Here is a 27,416-nt window from a genome sequence, read left to right as displayed (position 1 = left end):
ACAACTAGAAAATCTGTACATAACGCAACCAGGAGCCACTTGACGGCACTGGGGAGTGAACAGCAGCAGACAGATTCCAGGGGAGTAGTTTGAAGTGAATTCCTGTGGCTTCCAGTCTGGGGCCATGTGCAGTCAGAGCAGGGCATGGGAGGCAGTGGCTCTGGGAAAACCACAGTCTTCACAGCCCAAGAACAAGAAAAATGAAACTGGGGGGCTGTGGTTGTTACCAAACCAAGTGGGCTTGTTACCGAACCAAGTGGGCTCGCCTCCTGGTGAGTTAAATAAGACTATACCAGTGGAAGTTGTCTCACAAAGTAAACTGTATTTGCAGCAAATAGGAGGCCGTGAGGAATCATTTCCAAAGTCATGGCGTCCCAGAACTAAGGGAAGCAGGAACTTTTATTTCAGTTGGGGAATAATATTCAAAAGGGAGAGGTGGGGGTATTCACTAGCACAGGCTCAGTTGGAGAACATGCTTCCACATAATGAGGCCTAAGCTCCTCCTGGAGAGATCTTTGCATTAAAAATAAAGCAAAGGTCATGGGCATAGCTCTTGTGGTGAGGCTTGGTCAGTTTCAGGATGGCTGGTGGTTACATCTCCCTTGAGTGCCTCATTTGGTCAGTTTCAGGATGGCTGGTGGTTACATCTCCCTTGAGTGCCTCATTTGGTCAGTTTCAGGATGGCTGGTGGTTACATCTCCTTAACCTACAAAAGGAAAAGAAACAGCTTGGAATAACAGTTAATTGCTTCCAAACCCACCTTTGAGTTTCTCCAGGCACCTAGTCCCAGACATGGTCACTGAAGAGGGAGGGGGATTGCAGGAGGGGAAGAAATGTGCAGGGGAAACTTCAGACTCTGCCCTCACCTTTCTGACGGACTGAACCACGCATGCGCAAGCCACTCGCTAACAACAGAAGATCTGAACTGAGGCTGGCGCTGCAGCCAGGAGCCAGTTTGCGGTTCAAGACCAGCTGAGATCACTACCTGCTGAACCAAGAGACACAGTCATTGGTGGAAAATAACAGAATCCAGAATTTCCACCACACCACATTCATAATGTCCAGGACACAGTGCAAAATCACCCAACATCCAAAAATCAAGTAAATGGGACACATTATTAAGAGAAAAGAGGATCAACTGAGATAGATCCCAAGATGACCCAGGTGTTGGAACTGGCAGATAAGGATTTTTCTTCATGTGCCATAAAGCTCGGTTATTAGGTGCATAAACAGTCTGTATTATGTCTTCTTGATAATGGACCCTTTTGTATTTCACAACGACCTCCTTTATTCCCGGTCATATTCACTGTGCCTGAAATCTGCTTTATCTAGTATTAGTATAGCTTCTCCAGCTTTCTTTCAACTAGTGTTAGCATGGCATGTTTTTCCAATCTCTATTTTTAATTTATTTGTGTTTTTATATTTAAAGTGGGTTTGGGGTAGGCAGCATGTAGTTGAGTTTGCTTTCCTATTCAATCTGACAAATTATGCCTTTTAAATGGGGTTTTTAGACCACTGTCATCTAATGTTACTGCTGATAATAGTTAGATTTGAATCTATCCTGCGATTTGTTTCTTATTTGACCAATCTGTTTTTTGTTTGCTTTTTCCTCTTAGACTGCTTTTTTTTGGATAATTTAAGTATTTTTTATGATTCCATTTAATCTTTTTTGGCTTATTCTGGATAAGTCTTTGCTGTGTGCATGCGTGTGTGTGCATGCCTTAGGGTTTACAGTAAACATCGTTAACTTTTCACAGTTTATCTTCAAATAATATCAGACCACTTCATGACGCCTGAACAACCTCACAACAGTACTCTCCCACCCCCACTGCAGCCTCCGTGTCCATGTTGTCACACGTTTTATTCGACATGTTACATACCCCACAGAAAGTGCTCTCTATCCCTTTCTTCACATAAGGTTTCCATATTGTGTCATTTTCCTTCAGCATCTCTCAGCGCTGATCCGCTGGTGACCGTGAATTATCTCAGCTCTTGTGTGTCTGAGAAAGTTGATATTCTATCTTATTTGTACCCTTTGCTGCCAGGCATAGAATCATAAATTAGCAGCTTTTTTTCTCAATACTCTGAAGACCTTGCTTCACTCTGCTCTGGCCTCAGTTCCAGTAAGAGATCTGCCTTCATTCTAACCTTTGTTCCTCTGCACTCAGCAGGTCTTTCTATCTCCTGTCTGATTTCATGATTATCTTGTTATCACCCTATTTAAGCAATTTAATTATAATGTGCCTTCTTCATACTTCTTAGACTTGGGGTTCATTAAGTATCTTGGATATGTGGGTTTATAGTTTTTTTTTTTTTTAATAAAATATGGAAAATTTTCAGTCATTATTTCCTCAAATTGTTTTTTCTGTTTTCTTCTCTTTCTCTTTCTGGGACTCTGATTACATATATTTTAGGCCATTTGAAGTTGTCCTGCAGTTAACTTTCTGTTCATTTTCTTTGGTCTATTTTCTCTCTCTATTTTATTTTGAATGGTTTCTATGGTATGTCTTCAAGTTCATTAACCTTTTGACGGATTTGCTCTTAATCTCATCTAGTAAGTTTTCATTACAGATGTTTAATTACAGACATTTCATCTCTAAAAGTTTTTGGGTCTTTTTCCTATCTTCCATATTTCTACTTAACATCATCAGCCTTTTCTTTTTTTTACTGAAGTATTGACATACAATAATATGATAGTTTCAGGCGCACCGCATAGTGATTTGACATTTATATACATTATAAAGTGATCACCATGATAAATCTAGTTCCATCTGTCACCATACAAAGTTATGACAATATTGTTGACTTTGTTCCCCATGATGTAATCCCATCCCCATGACTTATTCATTTTATGACTGGAAGTTTGTACCTCTTATCCCCTCACCTATTTCACCCACCCCCGACCCCCTACATTGTCAGTCTTGTCTCTAACTTCTTGAACATGTGGAATATGATGACAGTAATAACATCCCATCTTTGTCTATGAATTACGTCATCTGTGCTATTTGTGGTCAGTATCAATTGAGTGATTTGTCTCCTCATTACATGATGTGTTTTTCTGCTTTTTTGCATACCAGGTAATTTCTGGTTGGCTGGTAGACATTGTGTATTTTTCGTTGTTGGAACCTGGATAGTTTGTACTCCTAAAAATATTCTTGAGCTGTTTCCTGGGGCAGAGTTGTGTTACTTTGAAACAATTGGAAACATTCAAGCTGATTCTAAGCTTTGTTAGGTGGGATCTGAGTAACCTTTAGTCCAGGGCTGACTGTGTTCCACCACTGAGGCCACTCTGAATACTGGACACAATCTCCTGCGAGTTATGGGGCTTTCCTAAGCCATGTGTGGACTGGTTGAACCCAAACCATTCCTGTCTGTGTGAGCTCCAAGAATTATTTCCTCTAATATTTTGGTGTTTGATTCTGTAGTGTTGGGTAGTTTCCTCACATGGGTGCACTGGTCATTACTCAGTGGAAGATGCAGTGGGCCCACGGAGAATCTGTGAAGTTCTCTCTTGCTGCAGTTCTCACTTCTTGGGTGGTCTTCCATATGTGCTCTAGTCACCTCAGCCTCCCAGGACACCCAGTGCCATCTCTTCAACTCAGGGAGAGCTCAGGGGTCCACCTGGGTTCTCCTTCCCTGTGCTGGAGCCTGGAATTCTCTCTCCAGGCAGCAGGGCCATCACAGGGCCCACCTCATCAGTTCCAGGTCTCTCAGGGGTCACTGAACTCTGCTGCCTGAGACCCACTGCATGAAAACTACTGTTTCATATATGTTCCCCAAAATTTTCAGTTGTTGTGGGAAGAAGGGTAAATTAGTTCCCTGTTATTTCATCTTGGCTGAAAGCATAAGTATTAAACAAAGATTTTAAAGTGATTGTCATAACTATCCTCCGTGAAGGTAAACAAACATGCTTGTAGAAAATGAAAGAGTAGGAAATCTCAGCAGAAAAATTTAAAAAAGAAAATTTTAGAATTGAAAAATACAATATTAGAAATAAATTCTTCACATGGAATTTAAGTAGAGCAATAGAAATTAACATGGAAAATAGAAAGAAAAAAGGGTGGAAAAATAACAGAGCCTCAGTCACTCTTAAGTAAGATCAAACTTTAATATACATGTGGTCTGCTTCAAAGAAGGAATGGAGAGAGAGAATGTGCAGACAAAAATACTTGAAGAAATAGTGGCTGGAATTATCCAAGTGATGGAAGATAGACATTTGCAAATATGATGCTCAACTAACACCAAGCAGAATGAAGACAGTCCCACATAGAGACACATCAGATCAAGCAGCTGGATACCAAGGCCGAAAAGCAAATGTTGGAAGCAACAGAGAAAAATGACACTTCACACAGAGGGGAATAATGATTTGATTAATAGCTGACTTCTCATCAGAAACTATGGGGACCAGAAGAGAATGAGAAAAGAGATTTAAAGTGTTGAGAGAGAGAGAAAAAAAGACCTGTCAATGCAGAATCGTATATCCAGCAAAAATATCCTTCGAAAATCACTGTTGAAAGACAGCATTTTCAGATTTAGAGAAACTAAGAGAAATTATTACCAGCAAATCTCTACAACAGAAGATGCTAAAGGAAATTCTTTAGGAGAAGGGAAATTATACCAGAAAAGGAATCTCAGATCCTCAGAATGGAATAAGTAGCTTCAGAAATGGTAAATATCTAGGTAAATGTCAAAGGCTACTCATTTTTTCTGCTTTCTCCTTCTAACTTTTGTATAATACACACAACTTACAGTAAAAACTGTAATATTATGGGGAGGGCAGAAGGATGAATAGGTGAGCATAGAGGGATTTTAGGGCAGTGAAACTATTCTGTATGACACAGTAATGGTGGATACATGTCATCAGACATCTGTCCAAACCCACAGAATGCACAACAGCGAGAATGAACCTGGTGTAAACTGTGGACTTTGGGTGATGATGACATGTCAGTGCAGGTTCGTCATCTGTAACAAATACACCATCCGATGGGCAAAGCTGATATAGGGGGGCTGTGCATATGGGAGCAGGGCATATATGTACCAAACACTCAATTTTGTTGTGAAACAAAAACTGCTCTAAAAAAATAAAGTCTTTAAAAAATGATAATATTTTCTTCTGAGGTTCATAAGATATGTAGATGCAGTACGTACAGTTACTACAGCATAAAGGATGGGCGGGGTGGCCCAATATGGCTGCACTATTTCCATATTTTACCTGAAGTACTAAAATGTTCATTGTAAGTGGAATAGGAAAAGTTAGAGATGGAGATTGTGAACCCTGGAGAAATGACTGAAAAAAAAAAATAGCCAATAGGACAAAAAATAAAACAATGTAATCCACCACATCACCAGAGTAAAGAAGAAAATCATGTGACATGCAGAAAATGCATTTGAAGAAATTCTACATCCATTTATAAAAGTCCAGGAAAGTAGAAGTAGAGGGAACTTCTCTAACTTGATACAAGGCGTCCCTGAGGACCTGCAGTCATCACAAACAGTGAGACTAAAGGCTTCCCCTGTAAGTCAGGATCAAGGCAGAGACATCCGCTCTCATTGTCCCCAGTTAACACCACTGGATTCTTAGTTGGTGTGAAATAGCAAGAAAATCAAATAAAAGGCATACAGATTAGAAAGGAAGGAGTAAAACTGTCTTTTTTCACAGATGACATGACTGTCTACATAAAAAATCCTTAAGAATATAGCAAAAAAAAAGGCTACTGGAATTCATAAATGAGTGTAACAAGGTCATAGGATACAAAGTCAACATACGAAAATCATTTGTATTTCTATACAGTGGCAATAAATGATTGGAAATTGACATGTTTTTTCTTTTGCTTGAGGAAGATGGTCCCTGAGCTCACACCTGTGCCAATCTTCTTCTACTTTGTATGGGATGCTGCCACAGCATGGCTTGATGAGCAGTGTGTAGATCCATGCCCAGGATCTGAACCCGAGAACCCAGGGCCGTGGAAGTGAAGTATGAGAACTTAACAACTGCGCCACCAGGCCGGCCCCCAGAAATTGACATTTTTAAAGTGCAACTTACAATAGCAACAAAAATCATAACATATTTAGGAATAAATCCTATAATATGCCTGTAGAATCTCTATGCTGAAAACTACAAAACACTGATGGAAGAAGTAAAAGAAAACTTCAATAAGCAGGGAAATGGTCTTAGTCTATTCGGGCTGCTATAAAAAAACCCACAGACTGGATAGCTTATAAACAACAGACATTTATTTCCCACAGTTCTCGAGGCTGAGAGTCCAAGATCAAGGTGCCAGCACGGTCACATTCTGGTGACAGCCCGCTTCCTGGTTCATAGCTGGTGCCTTCTTGCTGTGTCCTCACACGGTGGAGGGGACAAGGGCTCTCTCTGGAGCCTCTTTTGTTATAAAGGCACTAATCTTGTTCATGAGGGCTCGACCCACATGACACAAGCACCTCCCAGAGGCCCCACCTTCTAACACTCTCAACCTTGGGGGTTAGGATTTCAACATGTGAATTTTGGGAGGACATAAGCATTCAGACCCCAGCAGAAATATACAGTGTTCGTGGATTGGAAGACTCAGTATTTTAAATATTAATTTTCCTTAAGTTGATCTATACCAATTACAATTCCAGCATATTTTTGGTAGAAATTATGAAGTTGATTCTACAATTTATTTGAGTAGGCAAAGTAATTAGAATAGCCAAAACAACTTTGAAAAAGAAGAACAAAGTTGGAGGCCTTAAACTACCTGCTTTCCAGGCATATTATAACATTACGATAATCAATAGTGTGCTGGTGAACGAATAAACACACAGATCAGTGGAACAGAAGAGAGAATCCAGAAACAGAACCACACATGTATGAGCAATTGATATTTGACAAAGTTGCTAAAATAACTTAATGGAGAAAGAATGGTATTTTCAAAAAGAGGCACTGGAAAAATGGAATATTCATATGCAAAAATATCCACCATAATATATAACTCAAAACAAAACAAAACCCCAAAATCCTTGGACCCATGTCTCACACCACATACAAAAATTAACTCAAAGTGAATCATAGCAGTAAGTGTAAAATCTAAAACTATAAATCTTCTGGGAGAAAATATTCATGACCTTGGATTAGGCAAAGATTTCTCAGGTGTGAAACCAAAAGCACACCCATAACAAATTTTGTTTAGTTAAACTTTATCAAAACTAAGAACTTCTTCTCTTCAAAAGACACTGTTGAGAGAAGGAAAACAAGTCAAAAACTGGGAGAAACCATTTCTGCAACACATATCTGTGAAGGCTTTTTATTCGGTGTATATGAAGAACTCTTAAATCTGAATAACAAAACAAACAACCTCGTAAAAAATTGGCAAAAGATTTGAAGAGGCACTTCAGCAAAAATGATACACAAATGGAATGAAAGTACAGGAAAAAATGCTCAACATCATCAGTCATCAGAGAAATTCAAATTAAAACCACAATGAGATACATGTGTGCACCTTTCAGAATGGCTTAAAAAATTAGCAACAATATCAAGTACTGGCAAGGAAGCAGAGCAACCAGAATGCTCCTACACTCCTGCTGGGAAAGCAGAATGTTTCAGCCATATTGGAAAACATTTTGAGAGTTGCTTGTAAAGTTAAAGAAATGTTGACCATGTAATCTTTCTGATCCAGTAATCTTATTCTTGGATATATGTCAAAGAGAATCAAAATGTTACGTTCACACAAAAATCTGTATGTTGATGTTTATAGCAGACTTATTCACAATTTCCAAAAACTGGAAACAACCCAAACAGACAAACTGTAGATATAAATGTTCTTCAGCTAGTAAATAAGTGGCACATCCATCCAATGGAATATTATTCAGTAATGAAAAGGAATAAGCATTTTATATGTGAGACGAAATGGATGACTATCAAATACAATCTGCTAAGTAAAGAAGGTAAAGCTCAAAAAGTTGTTACATAGTGTGTGATCCCATCCCTGTGAGATTCAGGAAGAAGCAGAACTACTGATAGGGAGCAGATCAGTGTTGGCTAGTGGGGAGGAGGGGCTGCCACAAGGGGCAGACAGGGAATTTTGGGAGCAGCAGAGCTGTTTTCTGTCTTGATTTCTGTGGTGGTTTATGAATGCATGTGTTCATAACAAATAGTACTGTAAAATAAAAAAACTTGACTTTTATGGCATGTGAATCATGTTTCCATTACTTCCTTTGGAAAAACCAGTAGGAAAGTTTTAAAAAGACAAATAAAGGGGAAAAAACTGGAGGAAACGAATAGAGAAAGGAAATAAAGTTACAGACCCAAAACTATGTCAATAGCTATTTATTTTTAATTTTATATATTTTTAATAAAAATTATATATTTTAAAGTATCCAATGCTGATTTGATGTACATATACGTAGTGAAATAACTACTTCAGTCAAGTTAATGGACACCTCATCTCCTCACACAGTTACCATTTTTTTGTGATGAGAGCACCCAGCTACTCTTTTAGCGGATCTCAAGTATTCAGCACAGTAGTATTAACTGTGGTCATCATGCTGTACGTTAGATCTCTGGACTTATTCAACCCGCATCACTGCAGCTTTGTACCCCTGACCACCATCTCCCCCCCTCAACCCCAGCCCCTGGTAACCGTTCTAATCTCTGCTTCTATGAGTTCCATGTGTTTTTCTGTTTTTTTAGATTCCACGTATAAGTGAGATTATACCATATTTGTCTTTCTCTGTCTGGCTTGTTTCGTTTAGCTTAATGTCCTCCAGGCTCATCCGTGTTGTCACAAATGGCAGGATTTCCTTCTTTCTCATGATTGAATAATATTCTGTTGTGTATATGTACCACATCTTCTTTATCGATTCATCTGTCAACGGACACTTGGGTTGTTTCCATATCTCGACTACTGTGATTAATGCTGCAGTGAACATGGGGGTACAGATATCTCTTTGAAATACTGATTGCATTTCCTTTGGATATATCCCAGGAGTGGGACTGTTGGATCACGTGGTAGTTCTACTGTTAATTTTTTCCCTTACGTTCTTTTATTTATCATATATGTGCAGATCTGTTTTATGTACAATGATTGGTTCTATCAATCATACCAAGGTGTTCTATTGATACTATTGCTAATTTTTTGAGGAACCTGCATACTGGTTTCCACAGTGGCCACACCAATTTACATTTCCACCAATGGTGCACAAGGGTTCCCTTTTCTCCACATCCTCAACAAGACATGTTATTTTTTGTTTTTTTGATGATGGCCATTCTAACAGGTGTGAGGTGATATCTGATTGTGGTTTGGATTTGCATTTCCCTGATGACTAGTGATGTTGAGCACCTTTTCATGTATCTGTTGGCCATTCATATGTCTTCTTTTGAGAAATGTTTATTCATATCCTTTGCTCATTTTTCAGATGAGTTACTTGTTTCTTGCTATTGAGTTGTATGAGTTCTTTATATATTTTAGATATTAACCCCTCATCAGATTACAGTTTGCAAATATTTTCTCCCATTCTGTAAGTTGTCTTTTCACTCTGTTGATGATTTCCTTTGCTGTGCAGAAGCTTTTTAGTTTGAATGAATCCCATTAATCTACTTTTACTTTTGTTGCCTCTGCTTTTGGGGTCATGTCCAAAAAAAGCATTGCCCAGACCAAACTCAAGTTTTTCTCCTATATTTTCTTCTAATAGTTTTATGGTCTCAGGTCTTAAATTTAAGTCTTTAATCCATTTTGAGTTAATTTTTACATACGGAGTGAGGTAAGGGTTCAGTTCTTCCATGTGTGCAAAACCAGTTTTCCCAACACTATTTGTTGAAGAGACTATCCTTTCCCCATTGTGTATTCTTGACAACTTTGTCAAAGATCAATTTACCATAAATGCATGGAGTTATTTCTGGGCTCTCTCTTCTGTTCCATCGGTCTGTGTGTCTGTTTTAATGCCGGTGCCATGCTGTTTTGATTACTATGGCTTTGTAGTATACATATATATATTTTGGTGAGGAAGATTAGCCCTGAGCTAACATCTGTTCCCATATTCCTCTATTTTTGGTATGTGGGGCACCACCACAGCATGGCTTGATGAGCAGTGTGTAGGTCCGCGCTCAGAATCTGAACCTGTGAACCCTGGGCCTCCGAAGTGGAGCAGGCGAACTTAACCACTATGCTACCAGGCTGGCCCCCATAGCTTTGTAGTATATTTTGAAGTCAGGAAGTGTGATGCCTCCAACTTTGTTCTTTTTGTTCAAGGCTGTTGCTGAACAACCTGTGCTTGAAACTCCTATCCCACCATCTTGTTTGCTCATCATTTTACACATTAGTGGACTGAAGAGTTCAGTTAAAGGCCGAGATTCTCGGGAGGGATATAAAAATAAGACCCAAATGTATACTATCTACAAAAATTGCACTTTAAATATAAAGGCACAGACAGTTTGAAATAAAATAAAAATAAAAATCACAACAATTGGAAATGCAGTAGAGTTGCCTCTTTATGCCTCTTTATGCAGATAGAATCATACATGAGGAAAAATCCGAAGAAACCCACAAACAGTTAGTACAGGTGCTGGAACAACTGGACACCCACATGCAAAAGCGTGAAGCTGGACCCTCACCTCACACCATCCACAAAATGAGTTCAAAATGGATCCAAGGCCTACATATAAGAGCCAAAATTAGAAAACTCATAGAAGAAAACATAGGAGTAAATCTTTGTGACTTGAATTTGGCAATGATTTCTTAGATATAACACCAAAAGCACAAGTAACAAAAGAAAAATTAGACAAATCGGACTTCAAAATGAAAAACTTTTGTGCATAAAAGGAGAATATTAAGAAGGAAAAAAGATAATCCACAATCCAAAATGGCAGAAAATATTTGCAAATCCCACATCTGATAAAAGTCTAGTGGCCACCAGGCCAGCCCCCTCTGCCTGGCAGGATGCCCTGAGTGATAGAGGTCTCAACCCCCCAGCACCTGGACACCGGTCATCTTCCGCACTGCCAAGGAGTGAGTGCTGGACTGTTCTGACTTATTCAGAAACAGTGACGGAGCCCAAATTCCTTTCACAATCACCCTAGAGGTCAACGGCTTCAGTCTGCTCCTAAAGAACACACGGTGTTTGCGAGTCTGAGAACCAAAAGAATTGTCTTCACTTTTCTGAAAAGTGTGTCTTATTATTTCACATTAGTGACCATTTTCAAACTGGCTCCCAGTGGTGCCCTCCCACTTTGTTTATTTCTCTGAAAGTGGCCGTGGCGACTTGGCTGTTCTCTGTTCCCAACCCCCACGGTGTGACAAGGCCGATGACATCCGATTCCTGGGATCCTGACCTAGGTGGAGATTAACTCAGCCTCAGCCTGTGATGGGAAGTGATGGTCCCAGCTCTTCCTCTTCTCCCTCCCCTGTTCTCATCCTCCTGCTCTGCACAGTCTCAGAGTTGCCTGACATCACCACTGACAAGCCCTGCAGAGCCCAGAGATTTCTCTTTGAAGAAAAGAAAAACTCTGGAGAAATCAGAGGGATAAATAAGGAATGTACCCAATTCCTGCCTTGTCCTTCTCCCAGACTAATCCTGCTGATGGCCAAGAGGATGAACAATGAGAGAGAGTGGTTTCTCTCATTAGAATTTTAAAATCCTCCAAGTAATGGATCGTTTTGGAGCATCCTGTGTTTTCCTGCTTGTCCCAATAATATATTATTACTAAACTTGAATAATTTTAATGGGGGAAATTCTTTATCTCATAAAAATGCTGAGCAGGGGATCCATTTAAAAAAATGTTATCAAAGTAACTCCAGGGGTTTACAAGGAACAAGGAGCCTACACCCCTGTGTTCCAGACATCAGCTGAGACATTCTTGCCAGGAGCCAGGGCCCTTGGAGGGAGGGGTGCCCATGACCCTCCTCCAGCAGGGCGGGCCTTCTCAGGTGCGTCCCCCAACATGGGCGCACACACCACAGGATCCTAGGTTAGCCAGTGGCAGGCAGCCGGCTAGGGATATGGGGACAAGTGAAAACTGCTCACTCAGACTGGGACACCCCTGGGCTAAACTCAGGAGCAAGGTGTGATCCAGGCCTGTAGACCCAAAAACCTCACCATGAGTTCTTTCCATCTGGATACGGCAGTGGAAAGGAGAAGGTGCTGGGTGGGGAAAAGCATTACGCTGAAAAGAGCTCCTGCCTCTGCCACCCGCCTGGAGTTTGGTCTCCAACAAGCATGGGTTTTCTCACCTTTAGAGAAACGAGGGGTAGAAGCCATCGAGTTTCCTCAAGTGCTTGAGGGGCCTCATTTTCAGAGCTGCTCAGCTCCCTTCCCTGCCCGCAGTGCGTCCACGGGACCCCAGCCCACGACCCCTCCCTTCCGATCTTTCCCTTTGGAAGCTTCAGATGTGCCCACTCAGGCACCTAGTGGTTTGGGGTCCTGAGCTGACGCAATTTTAATGAGTTTCCATCATTTTCAAAGGGAAAAATGGGAGGGAGGTGGCTTGTTACTGAGACAGATCGCAGCACACCTAGAAGGACAGGACACTCATTTCCATTTACCTCGTCTGATGACCCTCCAGTTCCATCAGTGGTTGAGTGAACGCGGCCTGTTCTTCCCAATCATGGTGCAAGTGTGTAATTTCTCCCAGTGGAATTTGATTTTAATGAGAGGCTAGCTCATAGGAGAGAGTCATTATCTAGATAGCATGCACGCGTCAGGTTAATTTTAAATCAGCTTTTAGGTCAATCTGTCTTAATTAATCCATTAACTGTTTTTGAATAGCAATTTCAATAATTGTTTTAGCATAATACTTGGCAGTGTAATTGCTTTTTGGAATCTGTTCATTGAGATGTCAGAGTCAGATCCGGGGCTCCCTCCCTGTGCCCGAGTTTGTGTGTGTGTGTGTGTGTGTGTGCGTGTGTGCGTGCATGTACAAGCATGTGGGGGGTGCTTCCTCTGATTATTAATGAATGCATTTTCACGAGGCTTATTGATATCAGGGAGCCCTGCCTTTATTTTTAAAAAATTGTTAAATAAAATTTTAATGTTAGAATAGTTTTAGATTTACAGAAAATTGTGATGATAATACAGAGTTCCCATATACTTCACACCAAATTTTCCCTGTGATTAGCACCTTACATTAGTATGGCCCCTTTGTCACCATTAAAAAACAGTAGAAAAGATCAATGAAACAAAGAGCTGGTTCTTTGAGAAGATAAACAAAATTGACAAACCTTTAGCCAGACTTACTAAGGAAAAAGGAGACAAGGCTCAAATAAATAAAATTAGAAATGAAAGAGGAGAAATTACAATGGACACCACAGAAATACAAAGGATTATAAGAGAACACTATGAAAAACCATATGCCAACAAATTGGACATCTAGAAGAAATGGATAAATTCTTAGACTCATACAACCTTCCAAAACTGAATCAAGAAGAAATAGAGAATCTGAACAGACAAATCACATGTAAAGAGATTGAAACAGTAATCAAAAACCTCCCAAAAAATAAAAGTCCAGGACCAGATGGCTTCTCTGGAGAATTTTACCAAACATTCAAATAAGATTTAAAACCTATCCTTCTCAAACTATTCCAAAATAGAGGAAGATGGAACACTTCCTAACTCATTCTATGAGGCCAACATCACTCTGATACCAAAGCCAGGCAAGGACAATACAAAGAAGGAAAATTACAGGCCAATATCATTGAGGAACATAGATGCAAAAATCCTCAACAAAACATTGGCAAACCGAATCCAGCAATACATTAAAAAGATCACACAGGGCCGGCCCCGTGGCTTAGCGGTTAAGTGCATGCGCTCCGCTGCTGGCGGCCCGGGTTCCGATCCCGGGATCGCACCGACGCGCCGCTTCTCCGGCCATGCTGAGGCCACGTCCCACATACAGCAACTAGAAGGATGTGCAGCTATGACAGACAACTATCTACTGGGGCGTTGGGGGAAAAATAAATAAATAAAATCTTAAAAAAAAAAAAAAAACACACACCATGATCGAGTGAGATTTATACCAGGGACACAGGGATGATTCAACATCCGCAAATCAATCAACGTGATACACCACATTAACAAAACGAGGAATAAAAACCATATGATCATCTCAATAGATGCAGAGAAGGCTTTTGACAATATCCAACATCCCTTTATGATAAAAAGTCTCAGCAAAATGGGTATAGAAGGAAAGTATCTCAACATAATAAAGGCCATATATGACAAACCCACAGCCAACATCATACTCAATGGGGAAAAACTGAAAGCCACCCTTCTGAGAACAGGGACAAGACAAGGGTGCCCACTCTCACCACTCTTATTCAACACAGTACTGGAGGTTCTGGCCAGAGCAATTAGGCAAGAAAAAGGAATAAAAGGAATCCAAATAGGCAATGAAGAAGTGAAACTCTCGCTGTTTGCAGATGACATGATTTTATATATAGAAAACCCTACTAAAGAATCCATCAGAAAACTATTAGAAATAATCAACAACGACAGCAAAGTTGCAAGGTACAAAATCAGCTTACAAAAATCAGTTGCATTTCTATACTCTAATAACGAACTGACAGAAAGAACTCAGGAATACAATCTCATTTACAATCGCAACAAAAAGAATAAAATTTGGCTTATTATGATTTCAATCTTCTGAAATTTATGGAGGCTTGCCTTGTTTCCCAACATATGGTCTATTCTCGAGAATGTTCCATGAGCACTTGAGAAGACTGTGTATTCTGCTGTGTTTGGATGGAGTGCTCTCTATATATCTATTAAGTCCATCTGGTCTAGTTTTTCATTTAAGTCCACTATTTCCTATTGACTTTCTGTCTGGATGACCTATCCATCGATGTAAGTGGGGTGTTAAAGTCCCCTACTATTATTGTGTTGTTGTTAATATCCCTTTGAGGTTTGTTAATAGTTGCTGTATGTACTTTGGTGTTCCTCTGTTGGGTGAATATATATTTATAAGTGACATGCCTTCTTGGTGGAGTGACTCTTTTATCATTATATATTGCCCCTCTTTGTCTCTCATTACCTGTTTTATCTTGAAGTCTACTTTGTCTGAAGTATGGCAACAGCTGCTTTCTTTTATTTGCCATTAGCTTCGAGTATCACCTTCCATCCCTTCACTCGGAGCCTGTGTTTGTCTTTAGAGCTGAGATGTGTTTCCTGGAGGCAGCATATTGTGGGGTCTTGTTTTTTAATCCATCCCGCCACTCTGTGTCTTTTGATTGGAGAATTCAATCTATTTACATTTAGAGTTATTATTGATATATCAGGGCTTAATGCTACTAGTTTATCACCTATTTTCTGGTTCTTCTGCACTTCCTTTGTTTCTTGTCCTGTGTGTTTTGGACTACCAATTCAGTTTGGTAGTTCTCTATGATGGTTTTCTTAGTTTTCTCTTTATTTATCATACATGTCTGTGTTCTGATTATTTGCTTAGTAGTTACCATGAGGTTTGTATAAAAAATCACATAGATGAGATAGTCCGTTTTCTGATAGTCTCTTATTTCCTTAGACTAAGTCAATTCCATCCGTTTCCTCTTCCCCTTCTAAGTTATTATTGTCCCAACTTATTCCATCTTGTGTTATGGTTTGTGGTTAAAATGACAAGATTATATTTATTTTTGGTGTTTTCCTTCCCTTTATCTTTGCTGTTATAATTAAGTATTTGCTAACCTGTTCTGATAGAGAGCTTCAATTTTTCTGATTTTGTTTACCTATTTTTCTCCTTGCTCACGGATTTGTATCCCCCCCCTTTTTTTTTTCCAGGTATGAGGGCCTTCTTGAGCATTTCTTGTAGTGGGGGTCTTGTGGCAATGAACTCTCTTAGCTTTTGTTTATCTGGGAAAGTTTTTATTTCTCCATCATATCTGAAGGATATTTTTGCTGGATATTCTTGGCTGAAAGTTTTTGTCTTTCAGAATTTTGAATATATCATTCCACTCTCTCCTAGCCTGTAGAGTTTCTGCTGTGAAATCCGCTGAGAGCCTGATAGGAGTTCCTTTGTACCTTACTCTCTTCTGCCTTGCTGCCCTTAATATTTTTTCTTTGTCATTGACTTTTGCCAGCTTTACTATTACATGCCTTGGAGAGGTTTGGAAAAACTTCAAACTTCCCCAGGTTTGGACTGTTCTCAGTTATTATTTCTTTGAACAAGCTCTCTGCTCCTTTTTCCCCTCTCTTTTCCTTCTCGAATAGCTATAATCCTTATGTTGCATTTCCTAAATGAGTCAGATATTTCTTGCAGAATTTCCTCTCTTTTTTTTTAGGCTTAGTTCTGTCTTCTCCTCCATCTGGAGCATTTCTGCATTCCTATCCTCTAGATTTCTAATTCTATCCTCCATACTCTCAGCTCTGTTCTTTAAAGATTCCAGACTTTTCTTTATCTCCTCCATTGTGTTTTTCATCTCCAACATTTCTGACCGGCTTTCTTTATAGTTTCAATCTCTTTTGTGAAGAAGTTCCTCATTTCATTGAACTGTCTATCTGTATTTTCTTGTAACTCATAGAGCCTTTTTATGATAGCTATTTTGTGTTTTGTTTTTCTTTTGAGGAAGATTGGCCCTGAGCTAACATCCGTTGCCATCTTCCTCTTTTTCTTTTTTATCGCCAAAGCCCCAGTACACAGTCATATATCCTAGTTGTCGGTCCTTCTAGTTCTTCTATGTGGCATGCAGCCTCATCACGTCCTGAGGAGCGGTGAGTAGGTCCGCGCCCAGGATACCTACTGGCGAACCCTGGGCCGCCAAAACAGAACGTGTGAACTTAACCGCTACTCCACTGGGCCAGCCCCCATGATAGCTATTTTGAATGCTCTGTCATTTAGATTATAGGTTTCTGTGCCTTCAGGATTGACTTCTGGGTGCTTGTCACTTTCCTTCTGGTCTGGATATTTAATATATTTTTTCACACTGTTTGACGGTGTGGATTTGTGTCTCCGCATGATAGTATCTGGTTGCAGCTTCCACCTGCCACCATTGGGTGGGGGTCAAGAGCTGTATATTCTGAGCCCACAGTGATCCATGGATACTTTGGCCGACTGGCTGTGCTGGAGCACGGGACAGGGGGAGGGATGCTTTCTTTTGCCTGCCCAATCCCAGGGGCTTCTCGCTCTTCCTTTGCTATCTGCTCTCCTGGGGTGCTAGCTTGATGAAGATACCCCTCAACAGTTCAGTCACCTCTGTGTGGGGGTTTCCCATGGGCTGTGAGCGAACTTGGAGAGTCACAGTTTTCCCACAGAGGGTCGCCTCTCCCCCTCTCTCTGCAAGCCATGCGGTCCCGAGGTCACTGCCATTGGGGAGCAAGAGGAGCTCTCCCTACCTCCTTCCACTTCCTCTGGGGGGGTGTCCAGCACCTCCACGTTCAGATGTATAGCTGGGTGGGTCTCTCAGATGTCTTTTGTGTTGTGTGAGTGTCCTCTTTTGGTATATGAATGTCCTTTTTGTTGTATCTTAGTGGGGAGAGTCTAAGGGGAGAGCTTGCTCCATCATGATGCTGACATTATCTCCCAAATATTTTATAATAATATATGGACTGTAACTTTACTCAAATTGTGAAAAAACCTTTAGAGACTGTCATCAAAAGTGTAATGCTGCATAGCTCAAGTTGTGCAGCCCATTCTTCTCAAAGAACCAACACTGCTAATTCTAGCTCTTTCTCCTTTACAAGTATTTAAATCATAAAAGAGTACCCGGTATGTAGCATTTCTATTCTTGGCTCAATAAATTATTCAACATTCTTTTAGCAAGCAAAAATAAGTTAAATACCACAAAAACGTTCACCCTCAAAACACAGATTTGCAAAGATACTGGAGACGTCCAAAATTAACCAACAGGCTACCCCTGGGCCAATAATTTTTAAAAACTTCCTTACCATGCTAATACTGTGCTTTAATCTTGGTTGGCTGTTCCCATTTTTCCTTCTGAACAAAAAACCTGAGACTGGTTTTACTGCTGCCCATATCTGCCATTTTCGACACAAGCAACAGTAATGGAGGAAGACCCAAATGTACTATCTTTCACATGCAGGCACTTGGTAAAGCTGCCAGGGGTGGCCAGTGTCCACCTGGAACAGGTACAATAGTAACCATGCCTTCTCCATCCAAATTCTAGTTTCATTCTTGCCTCCACAATAACCTTCAAAGCTGACCACATAAGCAACTCATCCACGCATCCGTGCAATCATTCATATATTCAGGGCTCTGAAGATGAATATGAAAGCCACTCAGCTAGGATCAACAGGGAAAACAATCAGGTAAGTACAATACCTGTCAGGGACCCTGACAGACTGGACACCCTAACCTAGCAGAAGGACTCAAGGAGGATTTCACAGTGGAAATTACTTTTCAGCTAAGACCTGAAGGATGGGTAAGAGTTAACCCAAAATTGGGGAAAGCAAGAGTAAAAAGACGAGGGGAGAACATTCAGGCAGGGGAACTAGCATGTTAGAAGGCTCAAAAGTAATAAATAAGAATAATGATGATATTGACAAAAATAATGATGAATAATAAATTATTGACTCTCTGGATCAGACACTGCTTTAAGGTTCTATATGTATTAACTCATTAAGTTCTCATAAATATCCTTATCCCCATTTGACAGATGAAGAAATGGACGCACAGAAAGTTGAAGTAATCATCCCAAGGTCATAGGGCGAAGAGGTGGTGGGACTTGGACTGAACTGAGGCGCCTGAAGACAGAGCCTACCTGCTTACACTGTGCTACAAAAGATCTGGTCATGCTTCAGAAACTGGAATTTTGGTCCATGAAGAATTTTAGGGGGAGGCTGGCAAGGGTGGTGATGATGAGAATTAAACCAGGGCAGATAATGGAGGGTCTGGGAAGCCCCTGTACCAGACACCTCTCATGTCCTCCTCACATCCTCCTGGCCCACCTTTTCTTCTACCAGCCACAGCTGCAGCAACCTGCTGTATGCAGTGAACCTGGCAGCACCTGCGTCAGGTGCATCAGGTGCTACCAGGGCTGCAGCACGGAAAGCCTGGATGTGAGGAGTCAACACCTCCTGGGACAGCCCTGACCAACAGGGGTCAGGAACCAGTAGGTAAACAGCCCCTTCTTCCTTGCCTTCAGTGGACACTTGTGGGGAGAAGAGGGGCAGACTACATGGCTCCTCTGAAAACCTGGAGGGATGGAACCCTAGGTTCCCACAGCAGTGATCAGCTCCTACTTCATTCTGCCCAGCCCTCCTCTTCAGTTTTATGTGACTACTTCCTACAAATTACCACCTACACGCAAACCCTCCTCTCACACTCTGCCTTCTGTGGGGAACCAGATTGAAACAGCCATGTTAGACAGTTTAGATTTTATCCTTCGGGCAGTCAAAGACAGCATATTTTTGGCAAATCATACCTTCTCTCTTCCAGGAAGCAACAAGAGGCTGAGCGAGGGGAACAAACTCAGCAAAATGATGGCTTGGTAAAGGTTCCCATTCTTCTCTCACCTCACCTCTCCCACCACCATTACACCAGGAAGCCACCCAAGAATAGGGTGCAGGAAAAGTCTATACCCTGTCTTCTGCTCCGTTAGCCAGAGGCTAGAAAAATGGCAGCTGCCCTGGACTCCTTCAGCCTGGGGCCCACTTCTGAGGCCACGGCATCTACAACACTGCTACTTCTTCCACCATCTCACTGGCTCTTCTCGTCTCCTCTAGACCTACTAGAGACATATGGCTACCTGACTGGTACCTTTGGAGGGACACTAAATCTTAAAACCAAAGAATAAGCTTGAAGATGAGGAAATAAATGGAATAGATAGATGATTTGGTTTTAAAATATTCTTGGCTTCTCTCTCTTCTGGATGAGATGTTTTCATTTCTCACTCATATTATGATGTAAATAAATCACAGATTAAATGCTATAATAGCCAGAAATTTTTCATATGAACAATATTGGAGGTAACACCATACATCTGGCTTAAGGATGAAGTTCAGTTTCTATAAAATAGAATTAAAAATATTAACATTTTGCTCTTAATATTAGATTAAGTAACATAAAAAGGATAACATGTATATTATCCACTGCTCATAGTAATTTTAACTGTCATTATCATATATCCAGGAATAAGTGAGACACCATGTAACCCTGCCTACAACAGTTTGTTGAAGGGCCAGCTACAGCAATTACGCCTTAATCAATACACAGGCTCAAGGTGTTTAAATTGTGGCCAAAAAGAAAGAAAGACCACAAGGCATCTTTCTTTTTTTTTTCAAAATTTCTTCTTTAAATTTATTTATTTAATTAATTAAATAATTTCATCCCCAAAGCCCCAGTACATAGCTGTATATCCTAGTTGTAGGTCCTTCTAGTTCTTCTGTGTGGGATGCTGCCTCAGCACGGCTTAACGAGCCATGCGTAGGTAGGTCTGCACCCAGGATCTGAACCAGCAAACCCCGGGCTGCCGCAGCGGAGCACGGAAACTCAACCACTATGCCACTGGGCCGGCCTATAATCCATCTTATTCTTAAGACATTTAAGCAAAATAGATTCCTGAGATAACACAAATACTGAATGATGAAAAGAAGATAATTTTTATCTTATACTAATTTTAACCAAGTTTATTCTTACATTTGACAGTGATTATATTAAATTGCAATGTTTAGGTGAAACTACTACACAGCAGAAATAAGAGAATGGTAAAAGTACTGTAACTATGGTATTTCTAACATATATTAGGGTTAAATTTTTATTGACTAACATATGCAAATTGGTTTAAAAACTGTTACCGCTGTCCTTTCTTACCTGCATATATCAGATTGATTATGTTCATAAAGTTTCTTTTCCAGGTCCAATCTCTTCTTTTCACTATAATACAGAAAGAAAATGTTTTATGAATAATTACACTGATAAGTAATAGGCAGTTGGATTTAGAACATGATCTCCTTTGAAATCACACTTTTCTAAGAATGCTTCTCTGGCCTCTCTCAGAAGCAGAAAATGCCAGCTGCGTTTGAAACTCAAGACAAAAATACTTAGCAGTCATCACGGAAGTCTAAAAAGCAAAAAGGACACTGAAATGAAGCAAAAACAAGATTCTCAAAGTAAATGGGGAAATGCAGTAAGAAAAGGCTGGGAAGCAGGTTCAATCACTCAGCAAGTATTTCTTGAGTGCCATGATGAGCCAGGCACAGTTCTAGGTCTGGAGACTAATCCGGTGTACACCAACCAAGGCCCCTGCCCTCAGGCAGCTGACATTCTAGGGGGAAGGAGAGACAATAAACAAGATAAATATGTAAAATATGATATGGCCAGACTTCTCTGAGACGGTGACAGTTGAGTGATGGGGATCCCACCAGGTCTGGACACAATGCCTCCACAAATCCACCCTAGATTGAAGACTGGTGGCTTGCTCTGTTCCCAACTAGACACGCCTGGGCAGAGCCAAGTAGCTGAGTTAGGAAGAGGTCTCTGAAAAGTAGACCTGCCCTCACTCACATTTAATGAAGACTAGGCCCCCTAACACTATTACTTCAAATTTGGGGGGATTTCTTTTTACAACTTTGTAACATCGCCGTGATTTGTCACTGACTGCTATCCTGTGATGATCAGGTGAGTGCTGGCAGTCAGCTAGAGGACAGAGCTTACCCTGCACACCCAGCCTGGGCAAGAGGTAGGGGAAACTGGGCAGCAGGGGTGGTAGCAGCCAAACCCAAGGGGCTAGGGGTAAAACTGCTAAATGAGAAGCCATCTCAGTCCCAAAAAGAGTCCTTGGGAAGTTTAACCACAGAGGGCCCCGCTCAACCACCACCAAAGTACCAGCTTCAACCCCATCTAACTGAAGCCAAACTGCGAATCTAAGTTAACAAGAACTAAAGGCCAAAAGAGAAATCACATAATGTCTGAGAGAAAAATGCTAAAGAAAAGACTGAATCAATGACAAGGAGTCCAACAGAAGGTGAGCCTAGCTTGGCCCCCTGAGGGACAGGGGCTGAGCCCACATTCCATTTGTGAGCTCTTAATTATTAGTTTCTGTTTTCCTTCAGAGAAAAAAAAAAAGCCCAAAAGTTACTCTGTTAGCTAAATTATAGGTTAAGTAAATTTCTTTGCTTAGCATAATCTAGAATGGAAACCATCATTTAACCAAAATTCTTTTAATGGGAAAATGGGGTCCAAAATCCAAACACTGAATCTTTGCTTGGGGAATAATCTCTTCCTCAGTTGGGGTATGCCTACTTTAAAAAAAAAGGAAAAATAATTAAAAGAAAAAAAATTACAGAAACAAATTTTTAATCTAATAGCTTCACACAGATCTTTATTTTCTCATTAAGAAGACTGAACTCAGAAGAGAAGTGAAAGAAATATGGTATAATTGCTTCCACGTTAGAAATTTTTATTTGTCACTTTCCTCCCTTCTAAGGTTCAGTGATCAATAGGATATTTAGTTCATGAAAAATGAATGTCCGGACAGAGTGAGCAATTCGTCACTAAATTATGAGACAGACCCTTAAAGGCATCTATGACCTTGTGCCTCTGATGTCATGCTTTACTTCTGTGGAATTTCTGCCAAGAAAGCATGACTGGAATCTGGTCATGAAGAAACATCAGATGGACCCAGCTTGAGGCTCACTCTCCAGAATGAAAGCTGTTCTCTATGAAACTGTCAGGAACAGGAAAGGCAGGGAAAGACTGAGGAATAGGCACAGATGGGGAGAGACTGAAGAGACATGGCAAATGGGTTCACAGATGGACTCCTGGACCAGACGATAAAAAAGACAGTGCTAGGACAGTTGGTGAAATTTGACTGGGGTCTGTGGATTGGTATATCAGCATTGATTTCGTGACTGGGAGGGTTATATGGTGATCACAGAGAGAGCACCCTTGCTTTTTGGAACTATGCACTGGAGTGCTTAGGAGTGATGGGGCACCAGTTCTCAAATGGTTCAGAAAAGATTAATAATTTTAGATAGAAAGAGAAAGAGAAAATATAACAAAATGTTAAGAGTTGAGGAATCTGGGTGAGGGAAATATTAGAGGTCTTTGTCCTCTACTTGCAACTTTTCTGTAAGCTTGAACTCATTTCAAAATAATTGTAACAATTTACCTCTGACTTCTAGTGAAGAAGGACCACAGTCTCTTTGGGAATCCACCACCTCACGAGCAGCAAGTTCTTTTTAATAAAGAACATAAAACTTCTTTGTTCTTGCTCTATCTCCAGTAGGGACAGACTGGTCAAACTTCTTCTCTAGCATGACACTTCCTACACTGAAAAACCACAAACACCTCTTGGCCTTCTATTCCAGGCAAAATGATGCTACTCTAATTCACTCTTCATCACAGGCCCATTTTCTAACCTCAACATCCATGCAGCAGTGCCTCTGAGTGCTGTCTTTCATATGTTTTAAATTTAAAACTTAAAACAAGATATCTACCCCAATAAAAAGCCAGAGAAAGGATTATTGGGAGGATCATTTTGCAATTCCTACAGATTAAATCTCTGTTTCAGAATCTTTGGAACATCCAGCCCCGGGATATGTACCCGCTGTCAACGGTTTCAGGCACCTGCACCCCTCACTTGGACCTTTCGAAGTTTTACACAGCTGGGTGGTCCTTAAAGTGTAGTATGTGGTCTAGTTTCCTCCTTTTAAGCCACCTGTTATTCAGTTTTTGTATCAATATCATCTTCAGCTTTACTCAACTAATACCTCAGCGTCAATTTCTGGACCTTTACGATATCTCACCCTGAATCAATATTGGTATTGAAAACACTGGGGCTGGTTAATGGGCCTTTTAAACAGATGTTTTTATATAATTGTAAGTGTCAACTCCACTTACATGTTTCTACTACACTTGTGGCACTATATGCACTGTACAGAGTCATTCCATCAGGCTCTTGTAGATTCAACGACATTCCCACAATGCAAAGAAAACACTGATACAAAAAGGAAAAAATTCAGAATATAAAATTACATCTATGTGTGACTACAGCTAAGACAATCTGGGCTAGAAACACACCAAGTACAAGGGAAAAGCCCAGTTATTAGACCAGCTAACATTGCAATGACCCACCTCTAAGAGGGCTGAGAAAGGGCAGGTTGTTTTTCTCTCTCACTCCCAAGAAATCTGTGGACTGATAAAGCAGCTGTGACTACCCAAGGTCGTAGCCTGTAAATTTCTGGAGCTTTAGGAGACAATGGTCCTTGTGGTCAGCGGGATTGGTTACGAAAAACAGGTACATTCAAACACTCCAATAGGGTACAGACAATGATATTCATTATCTGTTGCTTCACAAAACTACAGCTTTCAACTTTTTTACTTTGAGGCTCTTTATTTACTAGAGAAAAAAAAAATCTGTGGCCATACTTTACATATTAGTCAAGGCCTCTCATTTCTGTGAAGAACCAAGGTTCAGAGAGGCTGAACGACCTGCTCAAGGTCACACAACAGTTCACAGACTGGAACCCAGGTTTCCATGTTTCTACCGCACTTTTCTGTGTATCCAAAATTATTAGCCTCTGTACTTATTAACTATGCATTAGAGTTAGTCATGGACTTTTAAAATGAAAAATGAGTATACACAGCAACATATCTGTACTGACTTAAAAATAAAACCAACCTCCAAAGGCAGAACCATGAATAGGCTATAAAATTTGACTCAAATTCCTTATACAATTTCAACAGCCTCACCTTGCTTAATAGTTAAAGCATTAAGTGTTAAACATTAAGTAATAATCATTACACAGTTATTATACCATAAGGACTATAAACAGCCAGGTGTTCCTAGCACAGGAAGCAAAAATGATAACTCACAATGAACTTAGTTCAAAAAGAATGCCATTTGAACCAGTGACATTTTAAAATTTAGAACTTGGGCTAAGAGATACAAATAACTAAAGGCCTGGGGTAACTAAGCTATTATTCTAAGAGAACAGAGTCAAAAAGCAGTTAAAAAAAAAAACAACTCAAAAAACGAACACACACACAGTACAGAGAACAGATTGGTGGTTACCAGAGCGGAAGAGGAGTGTGGGGAGGGTGAAAGGGGTAAAGCAGGACATGTGTACAGTGACGGATGGAAACTAGACTTTGGGTGGCGAACACGATGGACTCTATACAGAAGTCGAAATATAATGATATACACCTGAAATTTATATAATGTTACGAACCAACGTGACCTCAATAAAAATAAATTAGTAAAATGTAAAGAAAAAAATTACACCCACACCCAGAGGTGAATTTGTTTTATTATTTGTTTGTTTGCTTTTTAACTTGGAGCTGGACTTCAGTATAAGATTTCACTTTGGGGATGGGACAATAGCTTAAATTGGTTTGAATCTATAAACCAAACTTTAGTTTTTCAAAATGGTTAAGGAACCTTGGAGCAGAATTGAAATGTTAAAATTTATTTTAGGGGCCGGCCTGGTGGCGCAAGCTGTTAAATGCGCACGCTCCGCTGCGCCGGCCCGGGGTTCGTGGGTTCGGATCCCGGACGCGCACTGACGCATTGCTTGTCAAGCCATGCTGTGGCGGCATCCCATCTAAGTGGAGGAAGATGGGCACGGATGTTAGCCCAGGGCCAGTCTTCCTCAGCAAAAAGAGGAGGATTGGCAGATGTTAGCTCAGGGCTGATCTTCACACACACACACAAAAAATTATTTTATTATTCTTATTGTTCTTCCCCCTGGTGATTTCTTTTAATGTATTTAATCTTATATATAATGGGTTTTTTTGTGTGTGTGTGTGTGTGAGGAAGATCAGCCCTGAGCTAACATCCATGCTAATACTCTTCTTTTTGCTGAGGAAGACTGGCTCTGAGCTAACATCTATTGCCAATCCTCCTCCTTTTTTTTTTCTCCCCAAAGCCCCAGTAGATAGTTGTATGTCATAGCCGCACATCCTTCTAGTTGCTGTATGTGGGACGTGGCCTCAGCATGGCCAGAGAAGTGGTGTGTCGGTGCACGCCCGGAATCCGAACCCCGGCCGCCAGTAGCGGAGGGCACGCACTTAACCGCTAAGCCATGGGGCTGGCCCCAATGGTTTCATTTTAAACACAACCTAACAAACAACATTAAAGAAACTGGGTTTTTTTTCTTTAAGAAAAAGCAGTTTAAGTGTACTGATGCACAGAGCAATGTCTTGTCTTTTAATTATCAAGTATACGCAGACACAATATCATCTTTGAAATATCACACTGTCCACTCTTCCTGGTTGACTGGAACATGGTCATTATTTGGTGGCAATGTGTGGCTAATGTTCTATACAAGACATTTATACCTCCTGGACATTAGCTGGTTGACTTGGGATTTCTTCCATTCCTTTAACAAACATATATCAAGCCCCTCCTCCACCTAAGGTACTCTATTATCAGCTAAAGCTTCAGCTAGATATGGTTTCTGAGCTCCTGGAATTCTCCATCTAGGCAGGGAGCAAGTCACTCAAGCCACTATCTAGAGTCCTTTAAGAATGCCGACGTTGCATGAGTTAGGGAACAGGCTGATCAATACTTAGTGCAGGGAAGCCACTGAAGGAAGTGATTTTTCAAAAGCTGGAGTTGAGGAGGTTCCTGGGGTGGGTGAGTGGCGGTATGTCAGAAAGAAAATAGGATGTAGAAAAAGATTAAAGAGTAAAATATGGTGAGGACAATTAAGGAGGCCTGTTGTAGATGCTCTAAAAATATTTGACAAAAATTAAATCTAGCATAAAACCAATATAATTCCTTCCTTTTCAAAACCACTTGCTTCTGCCTTTACCTTACACGTAACTATTGTTGTCATTTTAGCATTGTTACACACACACAGCTCTCTTCACTAAAATGATTTTGTAACTTTAACACTCATTAAACCTTTTGTTTATCAAGAGATCCAAACATCTATTTCCTTTCTTGTCAACTCATGAGATTTCCAACACCAATTAATATAGCAGCTAAATAATAGTTCCAACAACTTATCTTTTATGTGGTTATTTATAGCAAAGTGCTTTTTAATTTTCTTTCTTTATGTGCTCTTAGATCTAGCTGTCTTCAGCGGTTCTCATCTTTCATGTCTTAATCAAGGTATCATACATACTCCAGAAGCTGGACTTCTCTGTCTGGAAATTTCATCCCTTCGCTGGAACTATGGCCCTCAAAAAGTCTCCCGCATTTAAATAGGGCATATGTTTGACAAACACACACACACTCACCTGCCTGCGTTCCTGGACCTGTCACCACTGATGCAGTGCAGCTGTCAGGGTGGGATGACAATTTGAAGAGACTGCGGAGGGCGCGTGTAGAAGGGAACGAGAGAAATTCACGAGGCTTGACTGAGAGTGACAGGCAGGAGAACTCCTACTCCCCCTTCCGGGCAAATTCAGCGACGCGGCCGCGTCCTCCAGCGGGAGATCTCCAACAAGGGGGTCTCTCCGGTAAACTCTGTCCTCCAGGCCCCAGTGGGAGCTTGGGGGCCGTCGCGGGCGGACCCAGGCCCAGGGGAACCACGGGCGGGGCGAGTGGGAAGGA

The 27,416-nt window shown here is 40.7% G+C and overlaps 1 long non-coding RNA gene across 2 annotated transcripts; it reads right to left on the bottom strand.

Moving 5' to 3' along the window:
* Positions 1–301: 301 nt before the first annotated feature.
* LOC131403234 (uncharacterized) lies at positions 302–27,416 on the bottom strand. Of its 2 annotated transcripts, none has more exons than XR_009219311.1 (4): positions 27,101–27,416; positions 20,726–20,788; positions 867–988; positions 302–706 (listed from the first exon to the last, which is right to left on the bottom strand). It is a non-coding gene; the product is annotated as an uncharacterized LOC131403234 (long non-coding RNA). The 2 variants fall into 2 exon arrangements; XR_009219310.1 differs by having other exon boundaries at positions 867–985.

The sequence above is a fragment of the Diceros bicornis genome, unplaced genomic scaffold (assembly GCF_020826845.1).
Source record: "Diceros bicornis minor isolate mBicDic1 unplaced genomic scaffold, mDicBic1.mat.cur scaffold_61_ctg1, whole genome shotgun sequence".
Classification (NCBI taxonomy): domain Eukaryota; kingdom Metazoa; phylum Chordata; class Mammalia; order Perissodactyla; family Rhinocerotidae; genus Diceros; species Diceros bicornis.
Note: the sequence above shows the minus strand (reverse complement) of the source record. Positions and strands in the feature narration are given on the sequence as shown.